The sequence below is a fragment of the Drosophila santomea genome, unplaced genomic scaffold, assembly GCF_016746245.2.
Source record: "Drosophila santomea strain STO CAGO 1482 unplaced genomic scaffold, Prin_Dsan_1.1 Segkk50_quiver_pilon_scaf, whole genome shotgun sequence".
Classification (NCBI taxonomy): domain Eukaryota; kingdom Metazoa; phylum Arthropoda; class Insecta; order Diptera; family Drosophilidae; genus Drosophila; species Drosophila santomea.
The window spans coordinates 16370-30320 of record NW_025318981.1 but is presented as its reverse complement, the minus strand read 5'-3'; the positions used below and the strand labels follow the sequence as shown (position 1 = coordinate 30320).

The window sequence follows — 13951 nt, the reverse complement described above, 5'->3', positions numbered from 1 at the left end:
TAATAAGGGGCAATTTGCATTGTATGGCTTCTAAACCATTTAAAAGTTTATAATTTACTTTATAAACGACAATGGATGTGATGCCAATGTAATTTGTAACATAGTAAATTGGGAGGATCTTCGATCACCTGATGCCGCGCTAGTTACATATAAAAGCATTATTTAATACAATGACAAAGCCTAGAATCAATTGTAAACGACTTTTGTAACAGGCAAGGTGTTGTAAGTGGTTGAGCAGCTGCCATACTGCGATCCACTGAAGCTTATCCTTTGCTTGATGATTCGAAATAAATAAGACCATTGAGTACTCGTGTGTACTTGTTGTGGGTTTTTCAAGGGTTAGCGCGCAAGCGCAGTGCCCTCGAGAGCCGGCCACCCCGACTGGACGCGACTGACCGACCGACTGGACGCGATATATGATATTATATATCATATGATAGAAATAAAGACTACAAAATTCTATCTGGTTGCCAAATAGCTTGTCATCGATTTAGTGACGCTAATGAAATTGTCCCCATCTATCTACTATCTACTAATGATAGAAATAAAGACTTTACAAAACTCTATCAGGTTGCCAAATGGCTCGTCATCAATTTAGTGACGCATATGAAATTTTCCCCATCTACAAATGATAGAAATAAAGACTTTACAAAATTCTATCAGGTTGCCAAATGGCTCGTCATCGATTTAGTGACGCATATGAAATTGTCCCCATCTACTAATGATAGAAATAAAGACTACAAAATTCTATCAGGTTGCCAAATGGCTCGTCATCGATTTAGTGACGCATATGAAATTGTCCCCATCTACTAATGATAGAAATAAAGACTACGAAATTCTATCAGGTTGCCAAATAGCTTGTCATCAATTTAGTGACGCTAATGAAAGTGGTGTCCTTCTCTTATAATAGAAATTATAACTTTATTATGACTAAAGAAAAAATATATGAAATATTCGTATATTCTTATAGTATTTGAAAGAAACCCCAATACTATAGGTATATTAAATATAAAACATTCATATGAAAATAAAAAATATTTATCATATGAATACAGACAATATATAAGTATATTAAATTAAATAATATACATATTAAAAAAATATATATATTATATGAATACAGGAAAAAATATATAAGTATATTAATTTAAATAATATACATATTAAAAAAAATATATATATTATATGAATACAGGAAAAAATATATAAGTATATATAAATATTTATCATATTATAATAAAGGAAAAATTAATAAAATAAATATAATTTTATATATATAAAGGAAAAAATGATGGAATATTTCTATTTTCTATTAGTATGATATAAAAAAAACCCATACATATGAAAGGTTATAGTACTACTATACTATACTATACTACTATAGGTAGGCAGTGGTTGCCGACCATAGGGTAGGCAGTGGTTGCCTCTCGTATTGTTCGAAACTTATGTATTTATATGATTTCGACAATAATATAAGGAAATTAAATATTAATCATATGGAAATGAATATTTATCGTATGTATACATGATAAAATGATAAAATATTCCTATATTCTCTTAGAATTATACGAATAGCCAATATACGTGAAAGGTTATAGTAGTGTAAGCAAGGCTGGTACCGACAGAGGGTTCAAAAACTACTATAGGTAGGCAGTGGTTGCCGACCTCTCGTATTGTTCGAAACTTATGTATTTATATGATTTCGACAATATTATATGGAAATTAAATATTAATCATATGGAAATGAATATTTATCGTATGTATAAATGAAAAAATGATAAAATATTCCTATATTCTCTTAGAATTATAGGAATAGCCCATATACGTGAAAGGTTATAGTAGTGTAAGCAAGGCTGGTACCGACAGAGGGTTCAAAAACTACTATAGGTAGGCAGTGGTTGCCGACCTCTCGTATTGTTCGAAACTTATGTATTTATATGATTTCGACAATATTATATGGAAATTAAATATTAATCATATGGAAATGAATATTTATCGTATGTATAAATGAAAAAATGATAAAATATTCCTATATTCTCTTAGAATTATAGGAATAGCCCATATACGTGAAAGGTTATAGTAGTGTAAGCAAGGCTGGTACCGACAGAGGGTTCAAAAACTACTATAGGTAGGCAGTGGTTGCCGACCTCTCGTATTGTTCGAAACTTATGTATTTATATGATTTCGACAATATTATATGGAAATTAAATATTAATCATATGGAAATGAATATTTATCGTATGTATAAATGAAAAAATGATAAAATATTCCTATATTCTCTTAGAATTATAGGAATAGCCCATATACGTGAAAGGTTATAGTAGTGTAAGCAAGGCTGGTACCGACAGAGGGTTCAAAAACTACTATAGGTAGGCAGTGGTTGCCGACCTCTCGTATTGTTCGAAACTTATGTATTTATATGATTTCGACAATATTATATGGAAATTAAATATTAATCATATGGAAATGAATATTTATCGTATGTATAAATGAAAAAATGATAAAATATTCCTATATTCTCTTAGAATTATAGGAATAGCCCATATACGTGAAAGGTTATAGTAGTGTAAGCAAGGCTGGTACCGACAGAGGGTTCAAAAACTACTATAGGTAGGCAGTGGTTGCCGACCTCTCGTATTGTTCGAAACTTATGTATTTATATGATTTCGACAATATTATATGGAAATTAAATATTAATCATATGGAAATGAATATTTATCGTATGAATAATGGAAAAATATATTTAATTATATATGAATAAAGGAAATATTAATATAATATTACTGTATTCTCTTGATATATAAGAGAATATCCTATATGTTGGATGCCAAACAGAATTGAAAATACCCGTTTTGAGGACAGCGGGTTCAAAAACTACTATAGGTAGGCAGTGGTTGCTGACCTCCCGCTTTATATATTATATTGGTTACTTACAAATAAAGTATATTATTTTCCGTAAAAATTTGTTTCTCAGGTTCTTATGAACATTTGGGAACTTGGCTACGCGGTTAATAAAAATATACGCCCTTAGATGATATCGTTGAAACAACAGTCAAGTATTCTATTATAAATAGAATAACAAATCGTTTCCATATAACATCGTTAATTTTTAATGACAGCGGGTTTCAAAACTACTATTTAGGTAGGAAGGCACTGGTTGCCGACCTATCTCATTATATTGGTTACTTACAAATATAGTATATTATTTTCCGTACAAATTTGTTTCTCAGGTTCTTATGAACATTTGGGACTTGGCTCCGCGGTTAATAAGAATATACGCCCTTAGATAATATCGTTGAAACAAAAGTCAAGTTTCTATTATACATAGAATAACAAATCGTTTCCATATATTATCGTTAATTTTTTGACGGCAGGCATTATTATTTATTAATAATAATGAAGATAATAAACTAATAATTTATTACCACGCCATAAAAGGAAATATTATATCGTTACCCCGGTATAATAAATATATTGATATTATTACATTATGGAAAAATTACCAAATTTTATATATGAATATCATATGCGCTCGGTTTTATGTTATATATTACCAGAGAGTTATATGGAAAAAGATAAATTTTAAATTTATCATCAAAATGCAAATGATTTAACTCAATATTTATATTGGTTAAACAAAAATTATACATGTGTGGATACAATAATTATGTATGTTGGAAACAAAATAATATTTTAGAATGAAATATGTATAATATAAATATACAATATTATGGAAATATATATATATAATGGTATAAAACATGAATGGAATTTACGAATACGAATGCTATATAAAAATGGCCGTAATCGATTTAAAATAGATTTAATAAAAAACGGAAATTTATATAAAATGGAAATCTATAATATTTATATTACTTATTTCAATTCAAAAAATATGAATGAAATATGAAGAAAGAAACATTATTCTGGTTGATCCTGCCAGTAGTTATATGCTTGTCTCAAAGATTAAGCCATGCATGTCTAAGTACACACGAATTAAAAGTGAAACCGCAAAAGGCTCATTATATCAGTTATGGTTCCTTAGATCGTTAACAGTTACTTGGATAACTGTGGTAATTCTAGAGCTAATACATGCAATTAAAACATGAACCTTATGGGACATGTGCTTTTATTAGGCTAAAACCAAGCGATCGCAAGATCGTTTTATTGGTTGAACTCTAGATAACATGCAGATCGTATGGTCTTGTACCGACGACAGATCTTTCAAATGTCTGCCCTATCAACTTTTGATGGTAGTATCTAGGACTACCATGGTTGCAACGGGTAACGGGGAATCAGGGTTCGATTCCGGAGAGGGAGCCTGAGAAACGGCTACCACATCTAAGGAAGGCAGCAGGCGCGTAAATTACCCACTCCCAGCTCGGGGAGGTAGTGACGAAAAATAACAATACAGGACTCATATCCGAGGCCCTGTAATTGGAATGAGTACACTTTAAATCCTTTAACAAGGACCAATTGGAGGGCAAGTCTGGTGCCAGCAGCCGCGGTAATTCCAGCTCCAATAGCGTATATTAAAGTTGTTGCGGTTAAAACGTTCGTAGTTGAACTTGTGCTTCATACGGGTAGTACAACTTACAATTGTGGTTAGTACTATACCTTTATGTATGTAAGCGTATTACCGGTGGAGTTCTTATATGTGATTAAATACTTGTATTTTTTCATATGTTCCTCCTATTTAAAAACCTGCATTAGTGCTCTTAAACGAGTGTTATTGTGGGCCGGTACTATTACTTTGAACAAATTAGAGTGCTTAAAGCAGGCTTCAAATGCCTGAATATTCTGTGCATGGGATAATGAAATAAGACCTCTGTTCTGCTTTCATTGGTTTTCAGATCAAGAGGTAATGATTAATAGAAGCAGTTTGGGGGCATTAGTATTACGACGCGAGAGGTGAAATTCTTGGACCGTCGTAAGACTAACTTAAGCGAAAGCATTTGCCAAAGATGTTTTCATTAATCAAGAACGAAAGTTAGAGGTTCGAAGGCGATCAGATACCGCCCTAGTTCTAACCATAAACGATGCCAGCTAGCAATTGGGTGTAGCTACTTTTATGGCTCTCTCAGTCGCTTCCCGGGAAACCAAAGCTTTTGGGCTCCGGGGGAAGTATGGTTGCAAAGCTGAAACTTAAAGGAATTGACGGAAGGGCACCACCAGGAGTGGAGCCTGCGGCTTAATTTGACTCAACACGGGAAAACTTACCAGGTCCGAACATAAGTGTGTAAGACAGATTGATAGCTCTTTCTCGAATCTATGGGTGGTGGTGCATGGCCGTTCTTAGTTCGTGGAGTGATTTGTCTGGTTAATTCCGATAACGAACGAGACTCAAATATATTAAATAGATATCTTCAGGATTATGGTGCTGAAGCTTATATAGCCTTCATTCATGGTGGCAGTAAAATGTTTATTGTGTTTGAATGTGTTTATGTAAGTGGAGCCGTACCTGTTGGTTTGTCCCATTATAAGGACACTAGCTTCTTAAATGGACAAATTGCGTCTAGCAATAATGAGATTGAGCAATAACAGGTCTGTGATGCCCTTAGATGTCCTGGGCTGCACGCGCGCTACAATGAAAGTATCAACGTGTATTTCCTAGACCGAGAGGTCCGGGTAAACCGCTGAACCACTTTCATGCTTGGGATTGTGAACTGAAACTGTTCACATGAACTTGGAATTCCCAGTAAGTGTGAGTCATTAACTCGCATTGATTACGTCCCTGCCCTTTGTACACACCGCCCGTCGCTACTACCGATTGAATTATTTAGTGAGGTCTCCGGACGTGATCACTGTGACGCCTTGCGTGTTACGGTTGTTTCGCAAAAGTTGACCGAACTTGATTATTTAGAGGAAGTAAAAGTCGTAACAAGGTTTCCGTAGGTGAACCTGCGGAAGGATCATTATTGTATAATATCCTTACCGTTAATAAACACATTTGTTATAATACAAATAAATTGAATTTACCAAAATACCAAATTACAAAAGCATATGATATATGAATGATGAGATTACTTTAGAAATGCACATGATTTATGATTATTTGCAAATGCGTTTATATATGAATATTATCTAACACAATAATATTCAATTGATTGATTTCTCAATGGAATCAAACAAAATATTGATATATTTATATAATAAATAAATGTGGCTGGCAACCACAAAGGTAATGTGATTGGGGACCACATTACCACATATGTATGTTAAAAGTGACTGGTGACCACATTTTAACATTTCTATTAAAACTTAATGTTGTGTGATGGGTATCGTTGGCTCACAACATTAAATTAAATAAACGGCATTCAAATAAAAATAAACAATGTATTTCCTAATAATTCGAACATTCGAAATCAAATAAAAATGGTAACAAAAAATTTGTGTGTATATGGACCATAATATACACGCGTTGCGAATATGTATTGTTCATCTAAGTTATGAGCATACGTTGGCTAATGCAACAACCTAAAATATACAATGTTGTACCTGGCATCCATCAGGTTAATGTTTTATATAAATTGCAGTATGTATCGCCCATATTGGTTAAATACAAATAAAATATAATTACATGATACATAATGCTTATATGAAACTAAGACATTTCGCAGCATTTATTTTAGGTATAAAAATACATTTATTGAAGGAATTGATATATGCCAGTAAAATGGTGTATTTTTAATTTCTTTCAATAAAAAAACTATTGACAATATATAGAAATAAATTATAAAACTCTAAGCGGTGGATCACTCGGCTCATGGGTCGATGAAGAACGCAGCAAACTGTGCGTCATCGTGTGAACTGCAGGACACATGAACATCGACATTTTGAACGCATATCGCAGTCCATGCTGTTATGTACTTTAATTAATTTTATAGTGCTGCTTGGACTACATATGGTTGAGGGTTGTAAGACTATGCTAATTAAGTTGTTTATAAATTTTTATAAGCATATGGTATATTATTGGATAAAATAATAATTTTATTCATAATATTAAAAACTATATATGAAAAACATTATCCTCACATTTGGATGTGAAAAACGAAGAGAAATATTTTCTTTTTCAATCAAATAATACTGAGAAATGTCTAGCATAAAAAATTGAATTATTTTTCATCTAGGATTGTCTCTTATTAATGATTCGAAAATAGAAAAAAACTTGGTTATATTATTATTCTTCGTTGGTTCGTTAATGGATAATACTATGCTACAAGAAATAATGGATATATTACAACGAATTTATTAAAATGTTTTATCATTATATATTAAGAATTAATGGCAATAAAAAGTTATATACAACCTCAACTCATATGGGACTACCCCCTGAATTTAAGCATATTAATTAGGGGAGGAAAAGAAACTAACAAGGATTTTCTTAGTAGCGGCGAGCGAAAAGAAAACAGTTCAGCACTAAGTCACTTTGTCTATATGGCAAATGTGAGATGCAGTGTATGGAGCGTCAATATTCTAGTATGAGAAATTAACGATTTAAGTCCTTCTTAAATGAGGCCATTTACCCATAGAGGGTGCCAGGCCCGTATAACGTTAATGATTACTAGATGATGTTTCCAAAGAGTCGTGTTGCTTGATAGTGCAGCACTAAGTGGGTGGTAAACTCCATCTAAAACTAAATATAACCATGAGACCGATAGTAAACAAGTACCGTGAGGGAAAGTTGAAAAGAACTCTGAATAGAGAGTTAAACAGTACGTGAAACTGCTTAGAGGTTAAGCCCGATGAACCTGAATATCCGTTATGGAAAATTCATCATTAAAATTGTAATATTTAAATAATATTATAAGGATAGTGTGCATTTTTTCCATATAAGGACATTGTAATCTATTAGCATATCCCAAATTTATCATAAAATATAACTTATAGTTTATTCAAATTAAAGTGCTTGCATTTTAAAACAGAATAAATGTTATTAATTTGATAAAGTGCTGATAGATTTATATGATTACAGTGCGTTAATTTTTCGGAATTATATAATGGCATAATTATCATTGATTTTTATGTTTATTATATGCACTTGTATGATTAACAATGCGAAAGATTCAGGATACCTTCGGGACCCGTCTTGAAACACGGACCAAGGAGTCTAACATATGTGCAAGTTATTGGGATATAAACCTAATAGCGTAATTAACTTGACCACTAATGGGATTAGTTTTTTAACTATTTATAGCTAATTAACACAATCCCGGGGCGTTCTATATAGTTATGTATAATGTATATTTATATTATTTATGCCTCTAACTGGAACGTACCTTGAGCATATATGCTGTGACCCGAAAGATGGTGAACTATACTTGATCAGGTTGAAGTCAGGGGAAACCCTGATGGAAGACCGAAACAGTTCTGACGTGCAAATCGATTGTCAGAATTGAGTATAGGGGCGAAAGACCAATCGAACCATCTAGTAGCTGGTTCCTTCCGAAGTTTCCCTCAGGATAGCTGGTGCATTTTAATATTATATAAAATAATCTTATCTGGTAAAGCGAATGATTAGAGGCCTTAGGGTCGAAACGATCTTAACCTATTCTCAAACTTTAAATGGGTAAGAACCTTAACTTTCTTGATATGAAGTTCAAGGTTATGATATAATGTGCCCAGTGGGCCACTTTTGGTAAGCAGAACTGGCGCTGTGGGATGAACCAAACGTAATGTTACGGTGCCCAAATTAACAACTCATGCAGATACCATGAAAGGCGTTGGTTGCTTAAAACAGCAGGACGGTGATCATGGAAGTCGAAATCCGCTAAGGAGTGTGTAACAACTCACCTGCCGAAGCAACTAGCCCTTAAAATGGATGGCGCTTAAGTTGTATACCTATACATTACCGCTAAAGTAGATGATTTATATTACTTGTGATATAAATTTTGAAACTTTAGTGAGTAGGAAGGTACAATGGTATGCGTAGAAGTGTTTGGCGTAAGCCTGCATGGAGCTGCCATTGGTACAGATCTTGGTGGTAGTAGCAAATAATCGAATGAGACCTTGGAGGACTGAAGTGGAGAAGGGTTTCGTGTGAACAGTGGTTGATCACGAGTTAGTCGGTCCTAAGTTCAAGGCGAAAGCCGAAAATTTTCAAGTAAAACAAAAATGCCAAACTACATAAAAAAGCGAATAATTATAATACACTTGAATAATTTTGAACGAAAGGGAATACGGTTCCAATTCCGTAACCTGTTGAGTATCCGTTTGTTATTAAATATGGGCCTCGTGCTCATCCTGGCAACAGGAACGACCATAAAGAAGCCGTCGAGAGATATCGGAAGAGTTTTCTTTTCTGTTTTATAGCCGTACTACCATGGAAGTCTTTCGCAGAGAGATATGGTAGATGGGCTAGAAGAGCATGACATATACTGTTGTGTCGATATTTTCTCCTCGGACCTTGAAAATTTATGGTGGGGACACGCAAACTTCTCAACAGGCCGTACCAATATCCGCAGCTGGTCTCCAAGGTGAAGAGTCTCTAGTCGATAGAATAATGTAGGTAAGGGAAGTCGGCAAATTAGATCCGTAACTTCGGGATAAGGATTGGCTCTGAAGATTGAGATAGTCGGGCTTGATTGGGAAACAATAACATGGTTTATGTGCTCGTTCTGGGTAAATAGAGTTTCTAGCATTTATGTTAGTTTCTTGTTCCCCGGATAGTTTAGTTACGTAGCCAATTGTGGAACTTTCTTGCTAAAATTTTTAAGAATACTATTTGGGTTAAACCAATTAGTTCTTATTAATTATAACGATTATCAATTAACAATCAATTCAGAACTGGCACGGACTTGGGGAATCCGACTGTCTAATTAAAACAAAGCATTGTGATGGCCCTAGCGGGTGTTGACACAATGTGATTTCTGCCCAGTGCTCTGAATGTCAAAGTGAAGAAATTCAAGTAAGCGCGGGTCAACGGCGGGGAGTAACTATGACTCTCTTAAGGTCATTACGAGCTTATGGTGCGCCGAAGGGTTTTGTTGACTATGTACAGAAGACGTACGAGGGAGGTGGTATCAGTCTCAACGGGGAAGGTTGGTGTTCAGAGGAATTCGTGCCTGCTAGAGGAGTGAAGCAGGGCGACCCTTTGTCCCCCATTCTATTTAACTTGGTCATCGACCGGTTACTTAGAGCCCTACTAGCGAGATTGGTACCAAGGTCGGAAATGCCATGATAAACGCTGCTGCATTTGCAGATGATTTGGTACTATTTGCGGAAACTCGGATGGGACTTCAAACTTTGTTGGACAAGACTATGGACTTTTTATCCATCGTCGGCCTTAAACTTAATGCTGATAAGTGCTTTACTGTCGGTATTAAGGGACAGCCGAAACAGAAGTGTACTGTGCTAGAGGCACAGAGCTTCTGCGTAGGCTCGAGAGAGATTCCAACACTGAAGCGTACTGACGAGTGGAAGTATCTCGGTATACATTTCACTGCAAGTGGGAGGGTTCGATGCAATCCGGCAGAGGACATTGGTCCAAAGCTACAAAGATTGTCAGAGGCCCCCCTTAAGCCACAACAGAGGTTGTTCGCCCTTCGGACTGTCCTGATACCACAACTCTATCACAAGTTATCCCTTGGGAGTGTGACGATAGGCATCTTACGAAAGACTGACAAGCTAATACGTTTCTATGTGCGAAGATGGCTAAATCTTCCGTCGGATGTGCCGATAGCATTCGTTCATGCCCCCCAAAATGTGGGGGTCTCGGAATTCCATCACTAAGATGGGTAGCACCAATGTTACGACTTAGACGATTGAGCAACATAAAATGGCCCCACCTCGTACAATCCGAGGAAGCCAGCTCCTTCATCGAAGCGGAAAAACAAAGGGCCCGAGATAGATTGATAGCTGAACAAAATGAATTGTTATCGCGTCCGGCAATAGAAAAGTATTGGGCGAACAGGTTGTACCTCTCCGTTGATGGTGGCGGACTCCGTGAAGCGGGCCACTATGGTCCCCAACACGGGTGGGTTAGTCAGCCCACGCGTTTACTAACAGGAAAGGAATATTTAGACGGTATTCGGCTGCGGATAAATGCCCTACCCACAAAGTCTCGCACTACGAGGGGAAGGCACGAATTGGAGAGGCAGTGTCGTGCAGGATGTGATGCTCCCGAAACAACAAACCACATTATGCAAAAATGCTATCGTTCGCATGGGAGGCGAGTAGCTAGACACAACTGCGTAGTAAATCGAATCAAGCGGGGACTTGAGGAGAGAGGCTGCGTGGTCATTGCCGAACCAAGTCTGCAGTGCGAATCCGGCCTTAATAAACCGGACCTGGTGGTACTCCGACAAAATCACATTGATGTGATTGACGTGCAGGTTGTGACAGACGGACATTCTATGGACGAAGCGCATCAGCGCAAAATCAATAGATACGACAGACCGGACATACGAACTGAATTGCGTCGCCGATTCGAAGCCGCAGGTGACATCGAGTTTCATTCTGCCACCCTAAACGTAGCCAAATGCCTCGTCATCTAATTAGTGACGCGCATGAATGGATTAACGAGATTCCTACTGTCCCTATCTACTATCTAGCGAAACCACAGCCAAGGGAACGGGCTTGGCTTGGAATAATTAGCGGGGAAAGAAGACCCTTTTGAGCTTGACTCTAATCTGGCAGTGTAAGGAGACATAAGAGGTGTAGAATAAGTGGGAGATATTAGACCTCGGTTTGGTATCGTCAATGAAATACCACTACTCTTATTGTTTCCTTACTTACTTGATTAAATGGAACGTGTATCATTTCCTAGCCATTATACGGATATATTTATTATATCTTATGGTATTGGGTTTTGATGCAAGCTTCTTGATCAAAGTATCACGAGTTTGTTATATAATCGCAAACAAATTCTTTAATAAAACGATGCATTTATGTATTTTTGATTTGAAAATTTGGTATAACTCCAATTACTCAGGTATGATCCAATTCAAGGACATTGCCAGGTAGGGAGTTTGACTGGGGCGGTACATCTCTCAAATAATAACGGAGGTGTCCCAAGGCCAGCTCAGTGCGGACAGAAACCACACATAGAGCAAAAGGGCAAATGCTGACTTGATCTCGGTGTTCAGTACACACAGGGACAGCAAAAGCTCGGCCTATCGATCCTTTTGGTTTAAAGAGTTTTTAACAAGAGGTGTCAGAAAAGTTACCATAGGGATAACTGGCTTGTGGCGGCCAAGCGTTCATAGCGACGTCGCTTTTTGATCCTTCGATGTCGGCTCTTCCTATCATTGTGAAGCAAAATTCACCAAGCGTTGGATTGTTCACCCATGCAAGGGAACGTGAGCTGGGTTTAGACCGTCGTGAGACAGGTTAGTTTTACCCTACTAATGACAAAACGTTGTTGCGACAGCATTCCTGCGTAGTACGAGAGGAACCGCAGGTACGGACCAATGGCACAATACTTGTTCGAGCGAACAGTGGTATGACGCTACGTCCGTTGGATTATGCCTGAACGCCTCTAAGGTCGTATCCGTGCTGGACTGCAATGATAAATAAGGGGCAATTTGCATTGTATGGCTTCTAAACCATTTAAAGTTTATAATTTACTTTATAAACGACAATGGATGTGATGCCAATGTAATTTGTAACATAGTAAATTGGGAGGATCTTCGATCACCTGATGCCGCGCTAGTTACATATAAAAGCATTATTTAATACAATGACAAAGCCTAGAATCAATTGTAAACGACTTTTGTAACAGGCAAGGTGTTGTAAGTGGTTGAGCAGCTGCCATACTGCGATCCACTGAAGCTTATCCTTTGCTTGATGATTCGAAATAAATAAGACCATTGAGTACTCGTGTGTACTTGTTGTGGGTTTTTCAAGGGTTAGCGCGCAAGCGCAGTGCCCTCGAGAGCCGGCCACCCCGACTGGACGCGACTGACCGACCGACTGGACGCGATATATGATATTATATATCATATGATAGAAATAAAGACTACAAAATTCTATCTGGTTGCCAAATAGCTTGTCATCGATTTAGTGACGCTAATGAAATTGTCCCCATCTATCTACTATCTACTAATGATAGAAATAAAGACTTTACAAAACTCTATCAGGTTGCCAAATGGCTCGTCATCAATTTAGTGACGCATATGAAATTTTCCCCATCTACAAATGATAGAAATAAAGACTTTACAAAATTCTATCAGGTTGCCAAATGGCTCGTCATCGATTTAGTGACGCATATGAAATTGTCCCCATCTACTAATGATAGAAATAAAGACTACAAAATTCTATCAGGTTGCCAAATGGCTCGTCATCGATTTAGTGACGCATATGAAATTGTCCCCATCTACTAATGATAGAAATAAAGACTACGAAATTCTATCAGGTTGCCAAATAGCTTGTCATCAATTTAGTGACGCTAATGAAAGTGGTGTCCTTCTCTTATAATAGAAATTATAACTTTATTATGACTAAAGAAAAAATATATGAAATATTCGTATATTCTTATAGTATTTGAAAGAAACCCCAATACTATAGGTATATTAAATATAAAACATTCATATGAAAATAAAAAATATTTATCATATGAATACAGACAATATATAAGTATATTAAATTAAATAATATACATATTAAAAAAATATATATATTATATGAATACAGGAAAAAATATATAAGTATATTAATTTAAATAATATACATATTAAAAAAATATATATATTATATGAATACAGGAAAAAATATATAAGTATATATAAATATTTATCATATTATAATAAAGGAAAAATTAATAAAATAAATATAATTTTATATATATAAAGGAAAAAATGATGGAATATTTCTATTTTCTATTAGTATGATATAAAAAAAACCCATACATATGAAAGGTTATAGTACTACTATACTATACTATACTACTATAGGTAGGCAGTGGTTGCCGACCATAGGGTAGGCAGTGGTTGCCTCTCGTATTGTTCGAAAC

The 13951-nt window shown here is 35.8% G+C and overlaps 2 non-coding genes and 1 pseudogene across 2 annotated transcripts; all 3 read left to right on the top strand.

The window, feature by feature from the left end:
* Window positions 1-3923: 3923 nt before the first annotated feature.
* On the top strand, window positions 3924-5918 carry LOC120457587. Its single transcript, XR_005617034.1, has one exon. It is a non-coding gene; the product is annotated as a small subunit ribosomal RNA (ribosomal RNA).
* An 821-nt stretch (window positions 5919-6739) lies between these two features.
* Window positions 6740-6918, top strand: LOC120457584. Its single transcript, XR_005617031.1, has one exon. It is a non-coding gene; the product is annotated as a 5.8S ribosomal RNA (ribosomal RNA).
* A 387-nt stretch (window positions 6919-7305) lies between these two features.
* LOC120457583 lies at window positions 7306-12795 on the top strand (annotated as a pseudogene).
* Window positions 12796-13951: the final 1156 nt, after the last annotated feature.